Raw genomic sequence first — 6,000 nt, 5'->3', positions numbered from 1 at the left:
ACTGTAATCAAAACCTTTTCTCAGGCCTTGGAAAGGTAAATAGAAATGATAGTGCACAGCACAGCTTAGATTAGCAGGACCATCTATCTCCTCCCTCTCCTAGGATAGCTGTTTAGGCACCATGGCTATTTTTGTTTATGATGTCTCAATTATTCTAACTATTGCCTAAACTCCAGAACTGATTAAATGTGAAATTTAATAAGTATTTCCACAATTTCTTTTACATGCTACTATTGTTACCGGTTATATCTATTATCTATCTATCTATCATCTATCTATTATCTATCTATCATCTATATATTGGTGTTTTAGCTCATACTATATAACACTCATAATAAGTAGAAAGTGAAAACTTCAAATTGAACTCTAAATTACGTCAGTGTTGACATCTCAAATGACCAAACAACCAAAAGCACTATTTATCATTATCGTAAAGGTTATTTTTCCAGTTTGAAGGAATCCTCCCATTCTGTTCATTTAGCTTGAATTGAAGGAGAGTGCTGAGTAGTGGAGACGGGCAGGATTTGGGGAAGGAGAAAAAGGGACCAGATAGAAGGAGACTCAGACTGGGAGAAGGGCTGCAGCTGGCATCTTTGGAGCACTGTGCTTGCTTCAGCCTGTGCCATAAAACCATGTCTGACTTTCAATGTTACTTACCCCTAAGAACATGAGTGCGCTGGACAATAACCAACATCTTTTTCCGCTATACTAGAATTATGTAAAACCACACAAATCATCACTGTTGCTGCACCCATGTTGTAAACAAATTAAATATAAGTTTAAGAACTGGCAGCACCAGCTGTCCTGTAAGGTCTGAAGGGTTTTTCTTGGTGAAGGTTTAGGGGTATGTGCTCCCATTGGTTTTTTAGAAGTCAGTGGACAGAGCATATAATCTTAATTTCCATAAAAGGTGTTAAGGATATTGATAAATTCTTTAGTACTTGTCAGCAAATAGATAAGAGAGCCTCAGAAAATAATGTTTCTTGTAAAAATAATGATATAATGAAGATCCTTTCTAAGGTCACTAGTTACAAGCAAAATGAGGGAAGGCCACCTTATTTGCTAATGAGGCTTCTGCACTATCAATACTGAGCTCATTATATTCAAAGCTCTTTAAGGAATCTTAAGCATGAAACATGCTCCATGAAACTCAAATCTATTCTAGCTCATTCAACCTCAAAGGTCCTGGCTGAGGTTTCTTTCTCATAATTAGTGATTTCCAGAGTGTCATACCTGCTGCATGGTGCTACACGGCACAGTCAGCATTGAAAAAAAAAAAAGGATAACAATTCTAGGATTCATAAATGCATCCTCATGACAACACCCTGCCACCAGAGGCACAGACAACAGAGATAACCCAGCTGGTATGACTTACTTTCCAAAGCTATAACCTTAATGCATCCCAGTGGAGAAAAGAAAACGAGATTTATTATTAGTTCTGAGCTAATGCTAATCAATGAGCAAAATGCCACGAAGCTGAGCCAAGGCCATATATGCTGTCCAAGAAAAAATAAAAGGGAAAAGCAAGGATGAAATGCCTGCAATATGCAAGAGAAATACAGGGGAGAATAAAACCTCTTTTGTTAGGAAACTATCCCTCATGACCACGAGCAGTACTCAGCCATCTGCTCGCCGTACTGTGGTCTCGCCGTGCAAAGGCCTGTCATGTATAACAAGCAAACTTAGCATTAGGAAAAGTGAACATTTCCAAGATAATTTTCCTTGTATCAAATAAGTTTGTCAAGACCCCACAGGCCTCTGTTTTACTGCATATGCACAGGTCTCAGATCTATAAGGACAAACTCCCAACAGTATTCAGCTGCTGATAGTGGAAAGTACAGGCAGAGCCTTCAACCCTGAGGGAAGGTGGCAAGACAAACACAAAGTCACAGAGGGAGAAATACCCAAGGAAACTGGGCAAGGCCCCTAAGAAGCCCAGTGGAAATATATTTAGTATAGAGAATCCCCATTCACCTTGCCGTGAGATCAGGTTTGTATCTTCATTACCAGCCGGCATTCCTCCCCCATCCCCCAAATCTTTCTACCCAAGGAGGAACAGTTATGGAAGATTTAGTTCACTTTTCCAGTACCTATCTTGGGGAGCAGGGAATGTGACTGTCATGTGCAGTGCATATAGCAGCAGGATAAATGGACAAGAGAGAAGTTAGAATAAGCGAAGAGATGGAGAGTTCCCAAGTGCCAAGGTCAGATGTGCGTGAGCGCTGAGTCTGAGAAGACAGGGAGAACTAGATGAGTGCTAAAACCATACTTAGGCAGATGGCCAATGGACAGTAGAATCTCGGGGCTGCAGGCCATAGGCTAACAGCAAAAACCTGTACTCAATCTGAGGAACCTTGCGGTACCATAGAGACTAGCAAGAACACAGTCACTAACAAAGAAATAAGAAGCTAATGTGGGTTTGTCCGCTGTCACTTCCCTATATTTCCTTGCTACCTCCTTGAGAGGCTACCTTGAGCAAGGTAGAACAAGAGAGTGGTGGTTGATTTCAATTCAAAGTAGCTGTCCAGGTAGTAAGCATGGTCCCAGGGAACAGGCAGATATAAATCACAGGTGTCCACCAGCAAAGACAGTTACATAATGCAGTTCTTTAAAATATAAAAGGCACAAGGTAATGCCAAACTTTAAATGCATGGGGCAAACTTGCCTAGTGGTTAAGATTATACATTAAGGCAGACATGACTGAATCCTAGTTGAGTCTCGTAGGAAAACTGTGATTTCAGGCAAGTCACTAAATTTAGATTATAAGACCTCATAGAGATACCTCTAAAATTCAATAAATTAGTCTGCATATAATTCCTACGATAGTACCAATGTCCATTTGCTCAAATATCTTACCTATTGGGTTCCCTATGTAGCAAGGATTGGGAATAGAATGCAAAATATCCCCTGCCAACACAGTGCTTACAGTGTGATATAAACATATAGTTAGCACTAAATCAACATTAGCTTTTATTATTAATATTTTTTTAAATTTGTTTGTTTGTTTTTTGGGTTTTTTTTGTATTTTTTCAAAGCTGGAAATGGGGAGGCAGTCAGACAGACTCCTGCATGCATCCGACCGGGATCCACCATGCATGCCCCCCGGGGGGCGATGCTCTGCCCATCTGGGGTGTTGCTCTGTTGCAACCAGAGCCATTCTAGTGCCTGAGGCAGAGGCCACGAAGCCATCCTCAGCGCTTGGGCCAACTTTGCTCCAATGGAGCCTTGGCTGCAGGAGGGGAAGAGAGAGACAGAGAGGAAAAAGAGGGGGGGTGGAGAAGCAGATGGGCGCTTCTCCTGTGTGCCCTGGCTGGGAATCGAACCCAGGACTCCTGCACGCCAGGTCGATGCTCTACCACTGAGCCAACTGGCCAGGGCCTTATTATTAATATTTAATGCACTATTTAAATTAGTATTATTGTTGTTAAAATTGCTCAAGTTAACATTTTTTTCTGTCACTATGATGAGAACTGGCATACCTAGTTCAATCCAAACAAATAAAAAGGTGATTCAAACAATAAAGATAATTGTATATTGACTTGGAAGGAAGGAAGAAAAGAAAGAGGGGTGAATCATAAGGTATACTCACATACATACACCCACTGACATTCATTTATACTGGCACGATTTAGAGATGCCCAAAGAATGAGACATTATGTTCATTAAAATCAAGAATAAGACTGGTGTTCCAAATGTCATAATATTATTAAATATTGGTTCAGGGCTTCTAGTACATATAAAACAAAACAATGAGGTAACTGATATAGTCATTGGAAAAATATCCAAATATTTATTTTGATAATATACTTGCAATTATTATTTTAAGTACATAAATGTAATAGAATATTACTCAGCCACTGAAATGAAATACTGTCATTTGCAATACAATGGATAGATCTTTAGAATATTATGCTAAGCTAAATAATACTGAAAATGTCAAGAACCACTTTATTTCACTCATATATGGGATATAAAACTGAAAGCAACAGATGAACAAACAAGACAAACAAAAACTCATAGACACAGACAACAATAGAGTGGTTACCAGAGGGAAGAGGGTAGAAGATTGTAAAGGGTAGAGAGGGTCAAATATACCACGAAGGAGGAGATTTGACTTTGGGTAGTGGCACAAAATGCAATATACAGATGATGTACCATGGACTTGTATACTTGAAACCTTATAATTTTATTAACCAGTATCAACCCAATAAGTTTAACTTAAAAGGTATATAACAAAACAGAGCAAAACAAAACAAAAAAGTTCTAACATTAAGAGATAAATTTGGGCAGATTGATGGACATAGAATATAAAAATTAAAATTTTTCTCTATTTTAAATATATAGATATGAAATATCCCAGTTACAATTTGAGAAACATAAAAAATCTTAAGTGTAGCCTAACCTGTGATGGCACAGTGGATAAAGCGTCGACCTGTAACACTGAGGTCACTGGTTCGAAACCCTGCACTTGTCTGGTCAAGGCACATATGGGAGTTAATGCTTCCTGCTCCTCTCCCCTTTCTCTCTCTCTCTCTCTCTCTCTCCTCTCTTAAAAAAAAAAACTTAAAAGAAAAAAATCTTAAGTGTAAACACAGAGCAACTGAACCATAATGCTTTTCATGGGAAAGAAATAAGAGCTAAATAAATAGAAATCAATCACATAACCTCTGTTAAGTTTACAAGTTTAAAAAAATAAATGTATCCCAAATATAGAAATATTTTACTTCATAATAGAAAAATGTTATCAAAATTCCCAGTACAATCAAGAAAATATGGGAAGTAAGGGACAGTTATGGAGGAACAGCTTTATCTAAAGTCAGAGCACACTGTCAAGCCAGTGTGAGCTAATCTACACACTGCCCTAGGACCATATTCGTGTAACAAAGATGTTGGCAATCTATGACCATGGCCAGTTTCTGCCTTCTACCTGTTTCATATGCATTTTACATTTTTAAATGATTGAAAAAAATCTAAAAGAAGAATGTTATTTTATGACACATATAAATTATTTTAAATTTAAGTTGTGGTGTCTGTAGTACAGTTTCATTGGAACACAGTATTCACATTTATTTCCCTACTGTCTATGGCTTCTTCTGTAACGCAACAGCAGAGTTCAGTAATCATGAAAGAGGCCAACTGGCACACAAAGGATAAAATGTTCAGTACAAAAAGTATTTTGATGATCCTTTGTATAAGCTATTATAGTTCTCTCTATGTATGTATATATAAACTTTTTTAAAAAGTGCAATTAAGAAAATATGAAAAAAGCATAGATAATATCTGACCATAAGAATAGAAATATTTTTGTAAAAAGTTAAAAAGTCTAAATAGATCCACCACAAATTTAGCGGAGAAATTGTAATATGAAGGTGAGGCAAAAGGTTGATATATGTAATATATTATAGTTCACCCTTGTCATTGCCAAGAATAATGACAGGTAATGCAAAGGCAAAATTCACAAAGAGCAAATCCAAATGGCAAAACAAAACAAAAACTCAAAAGTCTGTGGTAAGTAGGAAATGCAAATAAAAATGTGTTATTACTTTACAACCATTGGAACGGGGAAATTTTCAATAGTATTAGCACTTACTGCAGGTAGAGAAAATGACTTAAGGGTATTTAAATTTTAAAAAAAGTCTTTTTTTGCAAGCAATCCAATAGAGTATACTGAACACTTGAAAAAATAAGCTTATCACTCCTACTCCTAAGAATCTTGAGAACAAGAAAAATAGGGCACGGAGATGTGTATCTTAAGTTTTTGCATTGCAGAATTATATATGCAGGGGAAAAAAACAAGTAAAAGAAACAACCATCAGTATGTGTGTAATTGGGCAGATCTCTATGTGGAATACCATGCTAACATTATTTTTTTTGTAGTTTTATTGATTTTAATTTATTGTGTTTACATAGATTCAAGTGTCCCACTGAATACATGCCCCCACCCCTGTGTTCCCCTCAACATCCCCCTTGTGCCCCTCCCCCCAACAGCCTGCCCCCTTC

This window comes from Saccopteryx leptura, chromosome 11, assembly GCF_036850995.1.
Source record: "Saccopteryx leptura isolate mSacLep1 chromosome 11, mSacLep1_pri_phased_curated, whole genome shotgun sequence".
Classification (NCBI taxonomy): domain Eukaryota; kingdom Metazoa; phylum Chordata; class Mammalia; order Chiroptera; family Emballonuridae; genus Saccopteryx; species Saccopteryx leptura.
The sequence above is the reverse complement of the archived record's forward strand: the minus strand, read 5'-3'. Positions refer to the sequence as shown.